Source organism: Ranitomeya imitator, chromosome 3, assembly GCF_032444005.1.
Source record: "Ranitomeya imitator isolate aRanImi1 chromosome 3, aRanImi1.pri, whole genome shotgun sequence".
Lineage (NCBI taxonomy): Eukaryota > Metazoa > Chordata > Amphibia > Anura > Dendrobatidae > Ranitomeya > Ranitomeya imitator.
The window spans coordinates 811,420,663-811,444,703 of NC_091284.1; the positions used below are offsets into that span (position 1 = coordinate 811,420,663).

The following is a 24,041-nucleotide window of genomic DNA, read 5'->3' on the forward strand; positions in this document are numbered from 1 at the left end:
CGAGTTCTCGGTACCGGGCCTCTCTGGTTCGGTTCTGAGGCTGTCACGGTGGCTAGACCCGGTCCGTGACCCTGCTAAGGGGCGTCCAGTAAAGGGGTTTGTACAGTCTGTCAGAGGTTCATGACGCCACCTGTGGTGTTCGGTCAGGGTGACCAACGCTGCTGTGGGGTCCGCTGGGGTGATGGAATGGCAGCTGGATGGTGTACCTTCCCACAGGTGAAGTAAATCCCCAGGGCTTCCCAGTAAAGTAGATGGTGATGGTGTAAGGCGCAATCAATAACGAGGACACAAGGTTGCAGTCTCTTTACCTTTTACTGAAGTCTTCAATATACTCAGTCCAGAGCACGTTCAACCAGGCTATCAGAGACCGGCCGGTCCGATGGGCACATCCAGAGTTTCCCTTGCAGATGGAAATCGTTGCCTACCAATTGCGCCTGTGTGTTGTAGTTCTACCCTGCTGAGCACTCGGAATAGTCCTCACAACTGCTGTTTCTCTTTGTTCGTTCTCTACAGCTCTCTCTCTCTCTCGTTCTTTGGTTCCAGATGTTGCTAGTTTCTAATGTCCCCCAGATATGTTATGGCTAGGACGCCACCCGTTTGACGGGAAGGATTGGAGGTCTTCCGGGACCCTAGAGACGCCCCTCTCCCAATGTTGCCCCCTATGTCTTCGTAGGTGTAGAAGGTAGACAGCCAACCTATAATCAACTGTCCAGTGGAATTTGAAGTAAGGCCTGAAGTCAGTTACTCCTACGGTGATCCGGCCACCGACTACGCGCCTCAGTAAGATGTTGCCTTCCTCTCTCGGCATGACTCTTACTGGCTCTCCTTTGTGCTGATCTCGTTTACACTGTTCCACAATATTCTTCCCCTCTTGTCTCTTTCTTAGGACACCGCCGCAAGGTGTGCAGGCGCGGTTCCATTACGTTCTGTTCTGTTCGCTAGGCACCTGCCAGGTTCCCACGCCTGACAGGGACCCCCCTGTGCCTTCTCCCTGCAACACCCCCTGCCACGGGATGTTGCCTGGTTCCAACCCAGTCAGCTTCTGACTAACTTCCTCCCCAGCCCCTAGTTTTACCAGTGTGAGGAGTGGCCCAATAAATAAAGCCTTTTGCTCCCCCTAGTGGCCGGAGTGTGAAGTGTAATGTGTTCTGGTGATACCTGGTCAGGAGAACTCCTTAGTGCCATCGGACGTACCGCTACTCGCCTTGGGGCCATACTGCAACGACCAGGTGTCTGGGGCGCAGCATAAATTTTTGGTGAAGAATCAACAACAACAAGTGGAACACAATTGTGAAATTGAACGAAATTTATTGGTTAATTTAAATTTTTGTGGAAATTCAAAAACTGAAAAGTGGGGCGTGCAATATTATTCGGTCCCTTTACGTTCAGTGCAGCAAGCTCAGTCCAGAAGTTCATTGTGGATCTCTGAATGATCCAATGTTGTCCTAAATGCCTAATGATGATAAATATAATCCACCTGTGTGTAATCAAGTCTCCGTATAAATTCACCTGCTATGTGATAGTCTCAGGGTTCTGTTTGAAGCACAGAGAGCATCATGAAGACCAAGGAACACAACAGGCAGGTCCGTGATACTGATGTGGAAAAGTTTAAAGCCGGATTTGGATACAAAATGATTTCCAAACTTTAAACATCCCAAGAAGCACTGTGCAAGCGATCATATTGAAATGGAAGGAGTATCATTCCACTGCAAATCTACCAAGACCCGGCCGTCCCTCTAAACTTTCATCTCAAACAAGGAGAAGACTGATCAGAGATGCAGCCAAGAGGCCCATGATCACTCTGGATGAACTGCAGAGATCTACAGCTGAGGTGGGACAGTCTGTCCATAGGACAACAATCAGTCGTACACTGCACAAATCTGGCCTTTATGGAAGAGTGGCAAGAAGAAAGCCATTTCTCAAAGATATCCATAAAAAGTGTCATCTAAAGGTTGCAACAAGCCACCTGGGAGACACACCAAACATGTGGAAGAAGGTGCTCTGGTCAGATGAAACCAAAATCGAACTTTTTGGCAACAATGCCAAACGATATGCTTGGCGTAAAGGCAACACAGCTTATCACCCTGAACACACCATCCCCACTGTCAAACATGGTGGTGGCAGCATCATGGTTTGGGCCTGCTTTTCTTCAGCAGGGACGGGGAAGATGGTTAAAATTGATGGGAAGATGGATGGAGCCAAATACAGGACCATTCTTGAAGAAAACCTGTTGGAGTCTGCAAAAGACCTGAGACTGGGACGGAGATTTGTCTTCCAACAAGACAATGATCCCAAACATAAAGCAAAATCTACAATGGAATGGTTCACAAATAAACGTCTCCAGGTGTTAGAATGGCCAAGTCACAGTCCAGACCTCAATCCAATCGAGAATCTGTGGAAAAAGCTGAACACTGCTGTTCACAAACGATCTCCATCAAACCTCACTGAGCTCGATCTGTTTGCCAAGGAAGAATGGGCAAGTAGTTCAGTATCTCGATGTACAAAACTGATAGAGACATACCCCAAGCGACTTGCAGCTGTAATTGCAGCAAAAGTTGGCGCAACAAAGTATTAAGTTACAGGGGCCGAATAATATTGCATGCTCCACTTTTCAATTTTTGAATTTCCACAAAAATGTAAAATAACTGAAAAATTTCATTCAACTTCACAATTGTGTTCCACTTAAATTTACATTTGGTATCTTTATGTTTGAAGCATGATATGTGAGAAAAGGTTGAAAAGTTCAAGGAGCCGAATACTTTTGCAAGGCACTGTATGTGAGTGATCATGCTGTAGGTAGCTATATGGGGGCTCTTACTGTATATAGGGAGCTATGTGGGGCTTATATTGTATATAAGGAGTTATGTGAGTGCTCATACTGTATCTAGGTAGTTATTGTTTGGGCTCATACTGTATGTAGGGGGGCTATGTGTGGACTCATACTGTATATAGAAAGCTATGTGGGGGCTCCTACAATATGTAACGGGCTGTATGGGGGCTCATATTGTATGTAGGAGGCTATGTGGGGAAATATTGCCTGTGAGTTGTTATCCTCATTGCACTACGGCTTATGGTCTCCTGCTGAACCACTGACTGACCAAAAGAGGGGTAAATGCATAGGAAGAACATGCCATTAAGCTAAGTTCAAAACTGTTCAGGCCATATAGGATCTATACACTGCTCAAAAAAATAAAGGGAACACTAAAATCCCACATCCTAGTTATCACTGAATAAAATATTCCAGTTGTAAATCTTTATTCATTACATAGTGGAATGTGTTGAGAACAATAAAACCTAAAAATGATCAACACAAAAATCATAACTAATATCCTACAGAAGTCTGGAGTTGGAATGATGCTCAAAATCAAAGTGGAAAATGAGGTCACAGGCTGATCCAACTTCAGTGGAAATGCCTCAAGAAAAGGAAATGATGCTCAGTAGTGTTTGTGGGCTCCATGTGCCTGTATGATCTCCCTACAACACCTGGGCATGCTCCTGATGAGGCAGCAGATGGTCTCCTGAGGGATCTCCTCCCAGTCCTGAACCAAAGCATCCGCCAATTCCTGGACAGTCTGTGGTGCAACGTGAGGTTGATGGATGGTGCGAGACATGATGTCCCAGATGTGTTCAATCAGATTCAGGTCTGGGGAACGCACGAGCCAGTCCATAGCTTGAATACCTTCATCTTGCAGGAACTGCTGACACCCTCTAGCCACATGATGTCTGGCATTGTCCTGCATTAGGAGGAACCCAGGGCAAACCACACCAGCATATGGTCTCACAAGTGGTCTGAGGATCTCATCTCGGTACCTAAAGACAGTCAGGCTACCTCTGGCAAGCACATGAAGGGCTGTGCGGCCCTCCAAAGAAATGCCACCCCACACCATTACTGACCCACTGCCAAACCGGTCATGCTGAAGGATGTTGCAGGCAGCAGATCGCTCTCCACGGCAATTCCAGACTCTGTCACGTCTGTCACATGTGTGAACCTGCTTTCATCTGTGAAGAGCACAGGACAGTGGCGAATTTGCAAATCCAGGTGTTCTGTGGCAAATGCCGAGCATCCTGCACGGTGTTGGGCTGTGAGCACAACCCCCATCTGTTGACGTCGGGCACTCAGACCATCCTCATGGAGTCGGTTTCTAACCTTTTGTGCAGACACATGCACATTTGTGGCCTGCTGGAGGTCATTTTGCAGGGCTCTGGCAGTGCTCCTCCTGTTCTTCCTTGCACAAAGGCTGAGGTAGCGGTCCTGCTGCTGGGTTGTTGCCCTCCTACGGCCCCCTCCACATCTCCTGGTGTACTGGGCTGTCTCCTGGTAGCGCCTCCAGCATCTGGACACTACGCTGACAGACACAGCAAACCTTCTTGCCACAGCTCGCATTGATGTGCCGTCCTGGATGAGCTGCACTACCTGAGCCACTTGTGTGGGTTGTAGAGTCCGTCTCATGCTACCACGAGTGTGAAAGCACAACCAACATTCAAAAGTGACCAAACATCAGCCAGAAAGCATTGGTACTGAGATGTGGTCTGTGGTCCCCACCTGCAGAACCACTCCTTTATTGAGTGTGTCTTGACAATTGCCAATAATTTCCATCTGTTGTCTATTCCATTTGCACAACAGCATGTGAAATTGATTGTCAGTGTTGCTTCCTAAGTGGACAGTTTGATTTCACAGAATTTTGATTTACTTGGAGTTATATTCTGTTGTTTAAGTGTTCCCTTTATTTTTTGAGCAGTGACATGAACAGTCTATAATTTAAAGAGTAGGTTAATTTTAATATTGAGAGATAGAATATCAAAAATAAAATCTAAAATATAACATTGTATAAATTATATACATTTATTTGCCTTTTGCAGTGAATAAGTATTTGATCCCTCTGGCAAACAAGACTAAATATTTGGTGCAGGGCCGGCGTCAGCACCCGGCGCACCCGGGCAAGTGCCGGGGCCCTGAGCAGGCAGGGGGCCCACTCACCATTGGGGACACTGTCCGATTTCTGAGCTAATGTAGAATGTACAATAGATATCACTCATGTAATGTAAGAAGAAAGTGAAATCTTTGACATTGTACTATACCATTATTTCTCTGCCGTATCGGTGCATTATGAATTATGGTATGTGTTAAAGGGGCCCACTGGGACTCTTTCGCCCAGGGCCCATGAAAAATTGGAGCCGGCCCTGATTTGGTGGCAATACCCTTGTTGGCAAACACAGCAGTCAGACTTTTTTTGTAGTTGATGATGAGGTTTGCGCACGTCTGGAGGAATTTTGGTCCACTCCTCTTTACAGATCATTTCTAAATCGTTAAGATTTTGAGGCTGTCGCTTGGCAACTCAGCGCTTCAACTCCTTCCATAAGTTTTCTATGGGATTAAGGTCTGGAGACTGGCTACGCCACTCCATGACCTTAATGTGCTTCTTTTTGAGTCACTCTTTTGTTGCCTCCTTGGCTGTATGTTTTGGGTCATTGTCTTGCTGGAAGATCCAGCCAAGACCCATTTTTAATGTCCTGGCGGAGGGAAGGAGGTTGTCACTCAGGATTTTACGGTACATGGCTCCATCCATTCTCCCATTGATGCGGTGAAGTAGTCCTGTGCCCTTAACAGAGAAACACCCCCAAAACATAATGTTTACACCTCCATGCTTGACAGTGGGGACGTTGTTCTTTGGGTCATAGGCAGCATTTCTCTTCCTCCAGACACGGCGAGTTGAGTTAATGCCAAAGAGCTCAATTTTTGTCTCATCTGACCACAGCATCTTCTCCCAATCGCTCACAGAATCATCCATTTGTTCATTGGCAAACTTCAGATGGGCCCGCACATGTCCTTTCTTGAGCAGGGGGACCTTCCAGGCACTGCAGGATTTTAAACCTTTACGGTGTAATGTGTTACCAATGATTTTCTTGGTGACTGTGGTCCCTTGAGATCATTAACAAGTTCCCCCCATGTAGTTTTAGGCTGACCTCTCACCTTCCTTGTGATCAAGGATAGCCCACGAGGTGAGATTTTACATGGTGCCCCAGATCAATGTCAACTGACAGTCATTTTGTATTTCTTCCATTTTCTTACTATTGCACAAGCAGTTGTCTCCTTCTCATGCAGCGCCTTATGTATGGTTTTGTAGCCCTTTCCAGCTTTGTGCAGGTCTATGATCTTGTCCCTGACATCCTTATAAAGCTCTTTGGTCTTGCCCATGTTGTAGAGGTTAGAGTCTGACTGATTAATTGAGTTTGTGGACAGGAGACTTTTATAGAGGTGACTATGTAAGACAGCTGTCTTTAATGCAGGTAATGATTTGATTAGTAGCGTTTAACTGGTCTGTAGGAGCCAGAACTCTTAAAGGTTGGTAGGGGATCAAATACTTATTTCTCACTGCAAAATGCAAATAAATTTATATAATTTATAAAATGTGATTTTCTGGATATCATTTTTGATATTCTATCTCTAATCTCAATGTTAAAATTAACCTACCCTTAAAATTATAGATTGTTCATGTCTTTGTCACTCAGGCTACATTCCCAACAGGGCTGAACTGCCATGACCTCAGCACTGTGGGAAAAAGTCAGTGATGAGGTTACTGCAGTGCAAGCTCAGTTACTTCACCGCAGATCACTATTAGAAATTCTCACTGTAATCTGCTGTGAAGTCACTGAGCTTGAACTTCGGTGAACTCAGAGACTTTTTCCCATGGTGCCAGCGGGGATCTCACCGAGGTCACAGCAGTTCAGCCCAGCTGTAACCTCGATGACGTCACCGCTAGTCACTGAGGCTGCGCTCGCAGCAGCTCATTCACCAGTGGTTCTCAGCCTGGGCAGTCGCATCTTGGCACCGTCCAAGTGGAAAACTATTAATCCCCCACACATGGAATAGGTGTTAGGTGAGTATAACCATGTTTGTTATTTTTAAATAAAATGGAAAACTTTAGTGTCTTTATTCACCATAAAGCTATAGGATTAGTAATGAATAGGTGTCTTACAGACGCCTCTCTATTGGTAATCTGTGGGCTTGATGTCACCTGACAATACAAAGGTGACATCAGCCCCACAAATATAAACCCCACTTGCCACTGCTACAGGGCAAGTGGGAAGAGCTGGGCAAAGCAACAGAATTGGTGCATCTAATAGATGTGCCTTTTATGGGCGGCTGCAGGCTGCTACTTTTACACTGGAGGGGGCAATATCAATGGCCCCTTACCAGCCTGAGAATACCAGCCCCCAGTTGTGAGCTTTAGCAAGGCTGGTTGTCAAAAATTGGGGGGACCTCCTGCCATTTTTTTTAAATTATTTATTTAAATAATTAAAAAATACGGCATGGGGACCTCTCTATTCTTGATAACCAGCCTTGCTGAAGCTCACAGCTGAGGGCTGCAGCCGCCAGCTGTGATTTTTGCCTGGCTGGTTATCAAAATACAGGGGAATACATGCAGGTTTTTTATTATTTACTGACAGCGCAGGAGCGGCTGATGAATACTCCCATCATCGGCTCTTGCTCCCACTGTTATTAGCAGCAGCAGGTGTCAGCTGAAGTCTCATCAGCTGACCTCAGTGACCGGAGGTAAACTTTATACCTGCGCTCACGCTGTGTTTTGACAGCATGGGAACCGCGGCTCTCTGACCGGCAGGGATGATTTCACCGCCAATCAGAAGCACTACGCCGGTGTTTTCCACACTGTCACACAGCATGGGAAACACCGGCTTTTGTGCTGTGTATGTTTGGCTGTATTCAGCGATTAAATTGAAGACTAAATTGGCAAATATTGACAATTGTGAGCAGAACCAAATATTAAAATATTCGCTCATCTCTAGTCTTGAGTGAAAAGGTCTCTTTTCAACGGGAGCATCAAGACCAGCTGTTGCAGGCCATCAGTGGGATGGCAACTCAGCTGCAGGATTTATCCTCCTCGGTCTCCACCCTGTTCTGCGCCTCATCCGTGATGGGCCATCCTCCCTCTGGACTTTCCTCTACTCCTGAGGATCCACCTATGGTTCTAGTTTCTGGTGTAGCAACTAAGCTTCAGTTGCCACTTCCATCCTGCTTGGATGGAGATTCCAAGCAGAGCTGCGGGTGTATTATCCAGTGCCAAATCCAATTCACTCTCCACGCCTATATTTTTTTCTCAGACCAAACCAAGATAGTATTCATAGTCTCTGTTGCCTGGACACATGCTGGCTTGGGCAAACCCCATTTGGGAGTGTGATGGATGTGAGACCCGCCATGTAAAGAGGTTCCGGGAGATGTTCCGAGCAGTATTCTAGGAACCTGGCCACGCCTTTGAAGCGATGGCCAGGGGACCACCACAGTGCAGGAAGACTACTGTACACAAGATGAGGTGCAAACAACAAAGGGTAGATTTATTGGAAGGGAAGGAATGAAGTGGATGAGGAAGATGCAAACAGGAGTATGCAATGGCAAAACATAATTTACAAGAGTTATATTCTTTAGCTTGTCAGTAATATAGCACAGTGCTCCAACTATTACAGAATCAACATACGTCACACAAGTAAATGCAAACAATAAACAAATAATGATGCTACTCTACGTATAACCTCCCTGGCCTTTACTAAGCAGGCCTCACGGCTCCCGTGTACTGACTATTGAAGCGTACATTTTGATTTTGAGGAAGAATCCCAACAAATTTGTAACCCGGCTAGGATTGTTGAAGCAGCTCCTGTTCTTGTAAAAGATGCACCTCCAGATAAGACCTTTGCTTTGACTAGGAGAAAGCGAATTCTATCCTGGACACATGAATCCAAGCTTGGTAAGGATTTTCAGGACGTAGTAACCACTTGTACCCAGTGCACTAATAATGGGTCCCCCAGGAGCATGTCTGCTGAAAACATTTGCACCCTTTCCATTCCTTTGAGGTTTCCTTTGCAGTCTAGCCTAAAAAGGATGGTGTAAGGGCAATACTGTCACGCGGGCATCTCACATGCCTTTTCAGTACTGCCATACTCACTGCTTTTAGTGCTTTGCTTCCACAGCGTCAGACCATCTCCTTGAGCTGCCTTGTGCTCACTGCTGGCTCTGCGCCTAGAGAGTCTCCACCTTGCTATAGGGAGGCAGGACCAGATCCTGCAGGGATTTAACCCTGCTGTGTCCTCCAGGGTTTGCCTTCCCAGGGGGGTTATTAGGCAGCTCCTCCCACCACTCCTTGCCTGATAGTTGGTTCCCAGTTGCTTGTCTCTGGATCTTGTGGGTGCATGAATGTGCTGTCTCTTTTGTTATCGACTTGGCTTGTAGACCTGTCCTGTCTGACCTCAGCTTTATACTCTGATCCCGAGCTGCCTGCTCTGACCATAGATTGTCTGACCACGTTGCCTTCATCCTCCTGTAGCTCGTGCCCATGTCTCAGCTGCTGCCGACCCAGGGACTGTCCTGGAGTGGTACCTGGTGACTACCTGCAGCCAAGCCTAACCTCACCACCAGAGGCTCTAGTGAATATCAGGTAGTCACTTAGTTACGCCCCTTCAGGGTAAGCCCATCCCGTAGCGCAGTGGGTCCACACTCACCAGTGTAATACTGGGACAATACAGAGGAATGGTGGAGTGAGGTGTTTACTGCTCCTCCACTATATTTACCGTATATACAACATAAAGATGTAGATGTAATCAGAACATGTGGCCAAACTTACTGGCACCACTTAAGTGCAAGACTATCCCGCTGGATCCGGGACAGCTAGAAAGCATGGGTGTTACCTGTAATAGGGGCCACACCCATGCACATTTTTAATGCTATACTTTGCACATTGCATGCAGATAATACCTAAAAGCTGGCAAACATGTCAATGTTGACATGCATCTGCATTCATTGGTGTGCAAGGAGGCCGCCTAGAGCCTGAATCATTTTGAGAATAAATGAAGAACATAAAGAGCTTAGATATCCTAATACATATATGGATATATCCACAAATAAGTTCCAAGTTTTACTAAAAAGTACAAAAAAATTATTTATCCAAAAATCACATAACAAGAGAAATAAAAGTGTAAGTAAATCCCCGATGCAATGCTTAGGCACAATAATAAGAAGGGTAAGAGGTTTACTGCACTTTACTTTTGTATGTCAACATTACCTGTTATAGATTCCTGAATGATGTTTTTATGCTTCTTTTATGCTTTTTTTCTCACCCCATTTATCTAAATGGATGAAAAACGCAACAAAACCACTGAAAGAATTGACGCGCTGCAGATCTGCATGGAAAATATGCGCGGTATGTACATAAAACTTCAGAAATTTTATTCACTTTGCTGGGACGGTAAAATGTGGGGGAAAAAAAATACAGGAAAAATGCAACGTGTGAACATACCCAAAAGCCACATGCAAAACTGTCCGAACTAAAAAAACAAAACAAAATCGAGATGGCGTATTCGCTTGTTTGTTTCTTTTTTTGTCGTCTTTCCAAAAAAATGGAATATAAAGATATCACAAAGTCGTAATGATAAAAACGACAGCTCAGCCGGAAAAATTTTTAAAAAAGTAATAGAAGAAAAAATTGAAAACGAAGAGACTCCTATCTATCGCCCAAGGACCCGTATAAACCTGCGGCCAGCCCGGCCCCACAGAGTAGCCCGCTTCGACCCTGTTTACTTTTCGGACCAGCGTTTTGAGAGTGTTTTTTGCTCTTTTATACAGTATTTGCTGTTCACAATATGGCAACCATAAGGGAAATTAGGAACATTTGTTGTAGGTAGCAGCCCCCGGACTCTGTGCTGGGATTGGAGGGGTAGAGGGGAGTGCTGGCTGCAGAACGGGCCTCCAGATTCCAGTGCCCTATATCCGTCACACGCCCGGCCTGTCACTCAGACCCTGCCAGGGAGACCTCGCTCAGGACAGATCCCCGCTCAGTGCTCCTCTAACAGTGGAGGTAATGCATGGCACATAGGGACACACAGCAAAACCACCAGCGATTAACCCCTAAGTCACCAGACTCCTCTTTACTAACCTCTACTAGGTAGGCGACTAAGTTCTCGTTCGGTCAGGATAATTGTTAGATATTTTCTAATTTGGGAACTAAGGTAATGATTTTAATTAGCCACCATTAAAATAAAGGAGACCACTTACAGGATTTTCTACAATTCAACCCAACTTCTCTACGGTTCAGTGGTGTGGAAGAAGTTCTCCTGCGCTATTATAGGGAATCTGGCAGGGAAAAATATTGGGGTACATTGGCTGGGAATTATGGGGGTCTATGGATAACAATTAGAGGAGGTAACGTGGTTAGACATAAAAACAATCCTATCAAAAATGTATGTAAAAAATACAATAAATAAAATGAAAATTTTACTTGCTGATGCAGACATCATCATCACTCTACCCATGGGAGCTCAGTTTAAATTCCCTATCGGTAAGTCATATACATATATTTATAAATATATAATTTTTTTTTCACTGATTATTCTTGTTTGCGATCATATTTTTTGTGTTATTTGATTGTGTTGATTTTTACCCTCATTTTATTCTATGCAATTGTTTCATTTCTATTGTCATGAGTCAAAAATGAAAGAAAATGATGTTGTTTTTTTTTTTACAAACAAGCCATGCTAGTTTGCAATGTAATCACGACCTGAGAACCCCGGTGTCCTGATAAATACGATCTGCTGACGCGCTCATCCGTCCCAGACACATCATGCAGTGTCACCGATATTGTGTGGCACCTTTTTGGATTTAATATCTTTATGTCCTGTGTATCATCCTGACAAAGAGATCAGTGGGGTCCTGAAACGCGTTGATGTACGTATGATGTGGGGATATTGTTGTTGACACTTTTTGGAGTTCTGGGGCTTTTATGGATATTGTGGCTGACATTTAAAGTGGTTCTGTCTCTGTCACATGTAGGCCTGACATAGGGTTCTGTGGATGACACATATGGTAATGATGCTTATGGGGATTCTGTGACTGACATTTAAAAGGGATATGTCACCTCCATACATTAAAACTGTCCCCCTATGAGGCCGCCATGGAGTAATACTGTCTCCTATGTGGCCCCTTTAAATTAATACTGTACCCCTACGTGGCCCCTTTAAAGGGAACCTGTCACTTAAATTTGGTGGGCTCTGTTAACGGTCCTATTGGCGGTGTTTTCTCTCTTTTCATGCACCCCTTCCTTTCCCGCAGGCCGCAATATTATCTTAAATATGAGTCTGTTTCCTCTGTAGTTCATGTGTGCGCAATGCAATCTCGCCTTGTGCACGCGCAGTATGCTTTGCCCAACTGTGGGCAAAGCTGAAAAGCATTAGTGTGCATGCGCTGGCGCACTATGCCCTGGAAGTATTTCACTGTGTTCCAGGACATAGTACGCCGGCACATGCGCACTAATGCTTTTCGGCTTTGCCTGCAGTTGGGCGAAGCATACTGCGCGTGTGCAAGGCGAGATTGCATTGCGCACGCGTGAACTACGGAGGAAACAGACTCATATTCAAGATAATATTGCGGCCAGCGGGAAAGGAAGGGGTGCATGAAAGAAGAGAAAACACCGCCCATCGGACCGGACAGAGAGCCCGCCAAATTCAGGTGACAGAGTCCCTTTAAATTAATACTGTTTGCTTATATTGCCCCATGCAATAGTATTACCCCCATATGTGGTCCCCATACATTTATACTGTCCCACTGTGTGGCCTTCTTCTGGAAGTAATTGCCATTTTGCCACTACGGTAACCCCCATACTTAATTAAAAAAAAACACAACCAAATCTCTCAACCTGTCTCCGGGCCAAGCAGTCTTCAACCTCCTCCCAACATAGGGGCAATGCAGTTATGTCAGAGGTGTGTTCTGTAGAGGCGGGCCGCTGATAGGCATGTGGCTTAGAGTATGTGCAGGGCAGGGAGCCACCGGCTCTCTGCTTCACAATAGTTTTCAACTGGATGTGCACATGCGACACCCACCAGGGCCGTGGGGTACTCGGAACCGGGTTAAACAGTTCTTTGGGGAAGCCACGGGAGCAGTGATCCTGTCCGTGGCCTTGGGCGTGCAATAAAAATGATACAAAGGGGAAAAGTTTATAGGGGATTAATTCGTGATGCCACCTGTGGTGTTCGGCAAGGGAAGGCCGACGCTGCGGTTCAGGTCCACTAGGGCCGATGACGACGCAGATATTTCAGCTCTCCATGGGTAGAGTGGGACTCCAGGGCAGATATGAGGTTAAATTGAAGTTGTAGTAATGGGCAGGAGATGCAGGAGGACACAGCAGGGTGAAATCTTCACACTTTACTCACAGATATTAGGTTCAGTCTCCAGCCGGGTACTGTGTCCTCCGGTTAGGTGGTCCAGCCAGCTCTCAGGTAATTTGGGGTGCACTTTTCCGGGACCCCCTTCTTGTGTACCTTCCCAGGTTGGCTCTCTCTGTGCTGGCTCATGCTCTCCTGCCCTGCGCCATACACACAGCGTCCCAAGCCAGCAGCCTCAGTCAGGCGATGTCCTCCTGGTCCCCTTGACCCTATGTAGCTGCCTTTTCAGCGATTGTGTGCAGATTTAGCTGTGGCACATACAGACACCACAGCCTCTGGTTCACTAGCTGAGTCCTACAGTCTCTCCACTAGTCTGGGACCAGTCCCCCACGCTGCGACCTGGTCCCTCGACCCGGGCGCCGCAGGTGGATTCTTCACTTCACTACTGTGAGAGCCAGCATACACTGTGGGGGGCAATCATAGAGTGTGGGGACCTCTGTGGAGGACAACATATAGCGTGGGGACCCCTGTAAAAAGGACAACATAGTGTGGGGGCATTATAGTGTATAGGACACTTTGGGGGCATTATATTGTGTTCAGAGGACCTTTGGCTTGGGTGCAGCCCCATAGTTATAAACATGGTTACCTGGTTAGGAAGCCACTCACATGTTTGTCCACTCCCCCCCACGACTCTGTGGTGACGTATCCTTTTGGATGCTCATTGTCCAAGATCAAAGGGTTATCTCATGGCATCTGAGGCCTGCTGAAGGCCACTGTCACTACTACTTTTTGCTCTTATGAAATTGAGTTACAGACAGGAGATCCATAGTCGACTCTTTCATAGACTGAGATCCATAGTCGATACTTTCATAGACTGAGATCCATAGTCGACTCTTTCATGGACTGACATCCATAGTCGACTCCTTCATAGACTTACATCCATAGTCGACTCTTTCATAGACTGAGATCCATAGTCGACTTTTTGAAAGACAGATCCATAGTCGACTCTTTCATAAACTGAGATCCATAGTCGACTCTTTCATACACTGAGATCCATAGTCAAATCTTTCATAAACTGAGATCCATAGTCGACTCTTTCATAGACTGAGATCCATAGTTGACGCTTTCATAAACTGAGATCCATAGTCGACTCTTTCATAGACTGAGATCCATAGTCGACTCTTTCAAAGACTGAGATCCATAGTCGACTCTTTCATAAACTGAGATCCATAGTCGATACTTTCATAGACTGAGATCCATAGTTGACTCTTTCATAAACTGAGATCCATAGTCGACTCTTTCATAGACTGAGATCCATAGTTGACTCTTTCATAAACTGAGATCCATAGTCGACTCTTTCATAGACTGAGATCCATAGTCGACTCTTTCAAAGACTGAGATCTATAGTCGACTCTTTCATAAACTGAGATCCATAGTCGACTCTTTCAAAGACTGAGATCCATAGTCGACTCTTTCATAAATTGAGATCCACAGTCAACTCTTTCATAGACTGAGATCCATAGTCGACTCTTTCATAAACTGAGATCCATAGTCGACTCTTTCAAAGACTGAGATCTATAGTCGACTCTTTCATAAACTGAGATCCATAGTCGACTCTTTCAAAGACTGAGATCCATAGTCGACTCTTTCATAAATTGAGATCCACAGTCAACTCTTTCATAGACTGAGATCCATAGTCGACTCTTTCATAAACTGAGATCCATAGTCGACTCTTTCATAGACTGAGATTCATAGTTGACTCTTTCATAGACTCAGATCCATAGTCGACTTTTTCAAAGACTGAGATCCATAGTCGACTCTTTCATAGACTGAGATCCATAGTCGACTCTTTCATAGACTGAGATCCATAGTCGACTCTTTCATAGACTGAGATCCATAGTCGACTCTTTCATAGACTGACATCCATAGTCGACTCTTTCATAGACTGACATCCATAGTCGACTCTTTCATAGACTGAGATCCATAGTCGACTCTTTCATAGACTGAGATCCATAGTCGACTCTTTCATAGACTGAGATCCATAGTCGACTCTTTCATAGACTGAGATCCATAGTCGACTCTTTCATAGACTGACATCCATAGTCGACTCTTTCATAGACTGACATCCATAGTCGACTTTTTCAAAGACTGAGATCCATAGTCGACTCTTTCATAGACTGAGATCCATAGTCGACTCTTTCATAGACTGAGATCCATAGTCGACTCTTTCATAGACTGACATCCATAGTCGACTCTTTCATAGACTGACATCCATAGTCGACTCTTTCATAGACTGACATCCATAGTCGACTCTTTCATAGACTGAGATCCATAGTTGACGCTTTCATAAACTGAGATCCACAGTTGACTCTGTTGTGAATTCTGTGGCTGAATTCACTCCTGTGGTCACAAGTGGTATTGCAGCCTCTGGGCTTCCTCCCTCAGGTGTTTTGGTGAGCTCGTTGGCTGCCTTGCTATTTAACTCCACCTGAGTCTGTCTTCCTTGCTCCTTGTCAATGTTCCAGTGTTGGATCTGAGCTACTGCATCTTTCCTGTGGCCTGCTGCTCTGCTAGATAAGTGTTACTTTGTTTTTGTTTCCGTTTTTTCTGTCCAGCTGTGCTATTCTCTTTTGCTGGAAGCTCTGAGACGCAAAGGGTGCACCGCCGTGCCGTTAGTTCGGCACGGTGGGTCTTTTTGCCCCCCTTTGCGTGGTTCTGCTTTAGGGTTTTTTGTAGACTGCATAGTTCTCTTTGCTATCCTCGCTCTGTCTAGAATATCGGGCCTCACTTTGCTGAATCTATTTCATTCCTACGTTTTGTCTTTTCATCTTGCTAACAGTCATTATATGTGGGGGGCTGCCTATTCCTTTGGGGTATTTCTCTGAGGCAAGTCAGGCTTGTATTTCTATCTTCAGGCTAGTCAGCTCCTCAAGCAGTGCCGAGTTGCATAGGTAGTGTTAGGCGCAATCCACTGCTGCTTTTAGTTGTGTGAGGATAGGTTCAGGTATTGCAGTCTGCAGAGATTCCATGTCTCAGAGCTCGTTCTATTGTTTTTGGGTTATTGCCATATCACTGTATGTGCGCTGATTACTGCACACTGTGTTGCCTGATAGCACAGCATAACATGACTCTTTCATAGACTGAGATCCATAGTCGACTCTTTCATAGACTGAGATCCATAGTAGACTCTTTCATAGACTGAGATCCATAGTCGACTCTTTCATAGACTGAGATCCATAGTCGACTCTTTCAAAGACCGAGATCCATAGTTGACTCTTTCATAAACTGAGATCCATAGTCGACTCTTTCATAAACTGAGATCCATAGTCGACTCTTTCATAAACTGAAATCTATAGTAGACTCTCTCATAAACTGAAATCCATAATCAACTCTTTCATAAGCTGAGATCCATAGCCGACTCTTTCATAAACTGAGATCCACAGTCGACTCTTTCATAGACTGAGATCCATAGCCGACTCTTTCATAAACTGAGATCCACAGTCGACTCTTTCATAGACTGAGATCCATAGTTGACTCTTTCATAAACTGAGATCCATAGTCGACTCTTTCATAAACTGAGATCTATAGTAGACCCTCTCATAAACTGAAATCCATAATCAACTCTTTCATAAGCTGAGATCCATAGTCGACTCTTTCATAAGCTGAGATCCATAGTTGACTCTTTCATAAGCTGAGATCCATAGCCGACTCTTTCATAAACTGAGATCCACAGTCGACTCTTTCAAAGACTAAGATCTATAGTCGACTCTTTCAAAGACTGAGATCCATAGCCGACTCTTTCATAGACTGAGATCCATAGTCGACTCTTTCATACACAGATTCATAGTCAATTTTTACTCTAACTCAATATTGCAGTACACATTTTAAGACGATGAAAATAAAAAATATATAGAAATGTTTTAAAAAATCTAGTCAGAATTTTTCTTATTTTTCACAAAACAAATAAATTAAGCATATTTGGTATCTCTGCGTTTGTAAAAGTCCGATCTATCGAGGAATAAAATGTATTAACCCATAAACTTTTTTAAAAAACAAAAAGTACAGAAATGGCAGAATTGTCTTTTCTGTGGTTGCTGCACTTGCTCCCAAAAAAACACAACGAAAAGCAATCAAAACTTGTACCCAGTTTATTCCAGTTCACCACCACAAAAAAACATGAAACATATTTTTTTTAAAAGTTACAGGTCTGAGAGTATGGCAATAAAATTTTTACCAAATTAATGTGTAAATACTGCACATTCTTTGTGCAGAAAATCTTTAAACAGTTCAAGCAAAGTGGATGTGATTTTATGAAAACTCTTGCCCACTATGCATTTAACCCCTTCAAGATGTAGCCCTTTTTCGTTTTTGCATTTTCGTTTTTCGCTCCCCTCCTTCCCAGAGCCATAACTTTTTTATGTTTCTGTCAATTTGGCCATGTGAGGGCTTATTTTTTGCGGGACGAGGTGTACATTTGAAGGACATCATTGGTTTTACCATGTCTTATACTAGAAAATGGGAAAAAAATTCCAAGTGTGGTGAAATTGCAAAAAAAGTGCAATCCCAACTTGTTTTTTGTTTGGCTTTTTTTGCTAGGTTCACTAAATGCTAAAACTGACTTGTGATTATGATTCTCCAGATCATTATGAGTTCATAGACACCAAACATGTCTAGGGAATTTTTTATCTAAGTGGTGAAAAAAAATTCAAAACTTTGCTAAAATTCCCTATTTATTTGCAATAAATTGCGCCTTTTTCCGATACCCGTAGCGTCTCCATTTTTCGGGATATCGGGTCAGGTGAGGGCTTATTTTTTGCGTGCTGAGCTGACATTTTTAATGACCAGATTTTAAGGTTTAAGGACCAGATATCGCCACCCTACTAACCAGAATCCCTCAATGTCTATCCGCTATTTCATCCTTCTTCTAGATTTCTAAAACTTAACATGGACAAAACAGAATTCATCGTCTTTCCCCCATCTCACGTGACCCCCCCAACGAACCTATCCATTACAGTAAGTGGCTGCCCACTCTCCCCAGTCCCACAAGCTCACTGCCTCGGGGTAATCCTTGACACTGATCTCTCCTTCAAACCACATATCCAAGCCTTTTCCACTTCCTGCCGACTTCAACTCAAAATATTTCACGGATCCGTACATTCCTAAACCAAGAATCTGCAAAAACCCTAGTCCATGCCCTCATCATCTCTCGCCTTGACTACTGTAACCTCCTGCTCTGTGGCCTCCCCTCTAACACTCTCGCACCCCTCCAATCTATTCTAAACTCTGCTTCCCAACTAATCCACCTGTCCCCCCGCTATTCCCCGGCCTCTCCCCTCTCCCCTCTGTCAATCCCTTCACTGGCTCCCCATCACCCAGAGACTCCAGTACAAAACCCTAACCATGACATACAAAGCCATCCACAACCTGTCTCCTCCATACATCTGTGACCTTGTCTCCCGGTACTTACCTACACACAACCTCCGATCCTCACAAGATCTCCTACTCTACTCCCCTCTTATCTCCTCTTCCCACAATCGTATACAAGATTTCTCTTGCGTATCACCCCTACTCTGGAACCCTCTACCACAACATATCAGACTCTCGCCTACCATCGAAACCTTCAAAAAGAACCTGAAGACCTACCTCTTCCGACAAGCCTACAACCTGCAGTAACCACCGATCGACCAAACCGCTGCATGACCAGCTCTACCCTCACCTACTGTATCCTCACCCATCCCTTGTAGATTGTGAGCCTTCGCGGGCAGGGTCCTCTCTCCTCCTGTACCAGTTGTGACTTGTATTGTTCAAGATTATTGTACTTGTTTTTATTATGTATACCGCTCCTTACATGTAAAGCATCATGGAATAAATGGCGCTATAATAATAAATAATAATAATAATAATGATACCACTTTTGTGCAGATACGCTCTTTTGATCGCCCGTTATTGCATTTTAATTCTCATTTTTTTCTCGCTACGCCGTTTAGCGATCAGGTTAATGCTTTTTTTTTCTGATAGATCGGGCGATTCTGAACGCGGCGATACCAAATATGTGTATGTTTGATTTTTTTTTTATTGTTTTATTTTGGATGGGGCGAAAGGGGGTGATTTAAACTTTTATATTTTTTTATTTTTTTCATATTTTTTAAAACTTTTTTTTTTTGCCACGCTTCAATAGCCTCCATTGGAGGCTAGAAGCTGGCACAGCCTGATCAGCTCTGCTAAATAGGAGCGATCATCAGATCGCTCCTATGTAGCTGAATTGCAGGCTTGCTATGAGCGCCGACCACAGGGTGGCGCTCACAGCAGGCCGGAATCAGTAACCATAGAGGTCTCAAGGAGACCTCTGGTTACTATGCCGACGCATCGCTGACCCCCAATCACGTGACGGGGGTCAGCGATGCGCTCATTTCCGGCCGCGCGACCGGAAGCGGTAGCTAGATGTCAGCGTTTGATAGCGGCATTTAACTGGTTAATAGTGGCGGGTGAATCGTGATTTCCCCCGCCGCTATTGCGTGCACATGTCAGCTGTACAAAACAGCTGACATGTTGCGACTTTGATGTGGGCTCACCGCCGGAGCCCGTATCAAGGGGGGAGACACGACATGCGCAGTACTAGTACCCATTGAACTTTTTTTTTTTTTAGTGCATTTTTTTTCCATTGAGAAGCCTGAAAAAATGTACGTAAAAAAAAAAACATAAAAAACTGCATCAAATACAATACATTGCAATAATCAGAGCAGACTGCTAGTGCATATTTTACATGGCCTCAAATGAAAAAAAAAAAAAAAAATTTTTCGCAATCGTACTGAAAAGTCATGTTTACCGCAGATAAACGCCATAAAAATAAAACCGAAAAAAATCAATGTTGCAATCCGCTTTTTTTAAATTTTTTATCCTGTTAGTATTTTTTTCCCGTGCATCATATGGTAAAATAAACGATGCCATTAAAAATTATAAAACATGCCGTAAAAAAAAAAAATGTTATGGTGAAAGGGCAAAAATAAAAATAAAAAGGCTGCGCCCTTAGTATTGGAATGGATTGTTCACGTTCTGCTCTACTCAATAAAGTTGTTTGAAAAAAAAAATGAAAAAGAAGAAGCCGCCTTGTCTGTGTCCTGATAGAGCGGTTCATTAACTCCTGCCGTGCTGAGTGCAGCTGCTGCTGGTCCTTGCTGAGCCTGGAGGTAAAGGATACAAGAAGGCGGACATGTCTGCAGGGCTTTGTCTGGCAGGGATCCATTGTGTCCTGGTGCTTTCCTAGCAGTAGATGAATGCACTGAGCCTTGTGCTGTACATTATCACTATATAATGGTTGTGCAGGTTGATACATGTATGGTTCTTGGTGGGGGTGGGGGAGTATTTGGAATATTTTTTGGATTTTGACAGCATATTGCGGAAGTGAACGTCGCTTTTGATGCTTAACCCTATCACGCCTCATCAATCCAAGATCGGATTTCAGATAATTAATGATTTCCTGCCTTATAATTACCAATCGTGCTATATTTAGCGCCGGCGACTCACGCAATGGTATATATGTCCGTCCGCGTGTTATTTGCAGAGACCCCGGCTCACAGGCATGGGCTTAAGTATCTTGTTTACAAGGGGGTCTCGTCTCGGGCAGGTCCCTGCAGATGTTTCGTAAGATCATCCCGGTTCTGCTCCTACATAATCTTCAATCCCATTACGAAACAAAGCCGCAATTGATTCTTTTTTTTTTATTCTTCGTACTTTAAGACATCTTAAAGGGATCGTCACATATGGACCCCCTTTTACCCTCCTGCAGCCCTTTAAAAATTCCTTTAAAAAATTGTGTTTTTTTTTTAAGTTGAAAATTATTTATTGTTATTATTATCATTATTATTTATATAAAATATATATATATATATATATTAGCAGTTTTACAGTTATATCTGTTTTTGGAAAAGTTAGAGGAGAGTGCTGTGACAACCAACATGGCCGCCATTATAGCACCTACAGGGGTTGTCACCCTACAACTCTGGAAAGCAACATTAAGTCGATAACTTTGCTACTCGGGATTCTTGTAAAGCTGAGTGACAGCCTCTGCGCAAGAAACAAAGTTATACCTATGATATCAGTGTGTGTGTGTGTGTGTGTATATATATATATATACTGTATATACACACACACCCACACACACATATATATTATTAGTCGACAAGGAAAGGACTTCTATTACACTAGCATTTGCTCCTGAGGGCACTGTATTGACTTATGTGTGTATCTCTTTAAATCGTCATGAATTATTAATGAGATATCTGATAAGGCCACACCTCTACGCTGTAGCCACACACCCCCACACCCTTTGACCAATGGCTATGTGATTTTGCTATTGATACTGAAACATTATCTTCAAAATAGCAATTGCCATTGGCCGCTACGCGTGGGGGGCGTGGTTTCCGCCGTTTTATGGAGACCCGCCTTAAAGGGGATCTCCGTGTATGGCGTAAATCATATACTAATATTTTGGCTGCCTCGGCATGAATACTCTCCTTAAAGGGGATCTCCATTTATAATGTAAGTCATATACAGTGGGGCAAAAAAGTATTTAGTCAGTCAGCAATAGTGCAAGTTCCACCACTTAAAAAGATGAGAGGCGTCTGTAATTTACATCATAGGTAGACCTCAACTATGGGAGACAAACTGAGAAAAAAAAATCCAGAAAATCACATTGTCTGTTTTTTTTATCATTTTTTTTGCATATTATGGTGGAAAATAAGTATTTGGTCAGAAACAAACAATCAAGATTTCTGGCTCTCACAGACCTGTAACTTCTTCTTTAAGAGTCTCCTCTTTCCTCCACTCATTACCTGTAGTAATGGCACCTGTTTAAACTTGTTATCAGTATAAAAAGACACCTGTGCACACCCTCAAACAGTCTGACTCCAAACTCCACTATGGTGAAGACCAAAGAGCTGTCAAAGGACACCAGAAACAAAATTGTAGCCCTGCACCAGGCTGGGAAGACTGAATCTGCAATAGCCAACCAGCTTGGAGTGAAGAAATCAACAGTGGGAGCAATAATTAGAAAATGGAAGACATACAATACCACTGATAATCTCCCTCGATCTGGGGCTCCACGCAAAATCCCACCCCGTGGGGTCAGAATGATCACAAGAACGGTGAGCAAAAATCCCAGAACCACGCGGGGGGACCTAGTGAATGAACTGCAGAGAGCTGGGACCAATGTAACAAGGCCTACCATAAGTAACACACTATGCCACCATGGACTCAGATCCTGCAGTGCCAGACGTGTCCCACTGCTTAAGCCAGTACATGTCCGGGCCCGTCGTTTGCTAGAGATCATTTGGATGATCCAGAGGAGTTTTGGGAGAATGTCCTATGGTCTGATGAAACCAAACTGGAACTGTTTGGTAGAAACACAACTTGTCGTGTTTGGAGGAAAAAGAATACTGAGTTGCATCCATCAAACACCATACCTACTGTAAAGCATGGTGGTGGAAACATCATGCTTTGGGGCTGTTTCTCTGCAAAGGGGCCAGGACGACTGATCCGAGTACATGAAAGAATGAATGGGGCCATGTATCGTGAGATTTTGAGTGCAAACCTCCTTCCATCAGCAAGGGCATTGAAGATGAAACGTGGCTGGGTCTTTCAACATGACAATGATCCAAAGCACACCGCCAGGGCAACGAAGGAGTGGCTTCATAAGAAGCATTTCAAGGTCCTGGAGTGGCCTAGCCAGTCTCCAGATCTCAACCCTATAGAAAACCTTTGGAGGGAGTTGAAAGTCCGTGTTGCCAAGCGAAAAGCCAAAAACATCACGGCTCTAGAGGAGATCTGCATGGAGGAATGGACCAACATACCAACAACAGAGTGTGGCAACCTTGTGAAGACTTACAGAAAACGTTTGACCTCTGTCATTGCCAACAAAGGATATATTACAAAGTATTGAGATGAAATTTTGTTTCTGACCAAATACTTATTTTCCACCATAATATGCAAATAAAATGTTAAAATAACAGACAATGTGATTTTCTGGATTTTTTTTTCTCAGTTTGTCTCCCATAGTTGAGGTCTACCTATGATGTAAATTACAGACGCCTCTCATCTTTTTAAGTATTGGAACTTGCATTTTATTTGCATATTATGGTGGAAAATAAGTATTTGGTCAGAAACAAAATTTCATCTCAATACTTTGTAATATATCCTTTGTTGGCAATGACAGAGGTCAAACGTTTTCTGTAAGTCTTCACAAGGTTGCCACACACTGTTGTTGGTATGTTGGCCCATTCCTCCATGCAGATCTCCTCTAGAGCAGTGATGTTTTTGGCTTTTCGCTTGGCAACACGGACTTTCAACTCCCTCCAAAGGTTTTCTATAGGGTTGAGATCTGGAGACTGGCTAGGCCACTCCAGGACCTTGAAATGCTTCTTACGAAGCCACTCCTTCGTTGCCCTGGCGGTGTGCTTTGGATCATTGTCATGTTGAAAGACCCAGCCACGTTTCATCTTCAATGCCCTTGCTGATGGAAGGAGGTTTGCACTCAAAATCTCACGATACATGGCCCCATTCATTCTTTCATGTACCCGGATCAGTCGTCCTGGCCCCTTTGCAGAGAAACAGCCCCAAAGCATGATGTTTCCACCACCATGCTTTACAGTAGGTATGGTGTCTGATGGATGCAACTCAGTATTCTTTTTCCTCCAAACATGACAAGTTGTGTTTCTACCAAACAGTTCCAGTTTGGTTTCATCAGACCATAGGACATTCTCCCAAAACTCCTCTGGATCATCCAAATGCTCTCTAGCAAACTTCAGACGGGCCCGGACATGTACTGGCTTAAGCAGTGGAACACGTCTGGCACTGCAGGATCTGAGTCCATGGTGGCGTAGTGT

At 44.1% G+C, this 24,041-nt stretch overlaps 1 protein-coding gene across 1 annotated transcript in view; it reads left to right on the plus strand.

Annotated features, from left to right (window-relative positions):
- Positions 1–20,254: 20,254 nt before the first annotated feature.
- ME3 (malic enzyme 3) overlaps positions 20,255–24,041 on the plus strand; it is a 227,621-nt gene continuing 223,834 nt past the window's right edge. The window contains exon 1 of the mRNA XM_069759277.1: positions 20,255–20,348. The gene's annotated coding sequence lies outside the window, so the exon portion shown is untranslated. The remainder of the gene's footprint in view (positions 20,349–24,041) is intronic.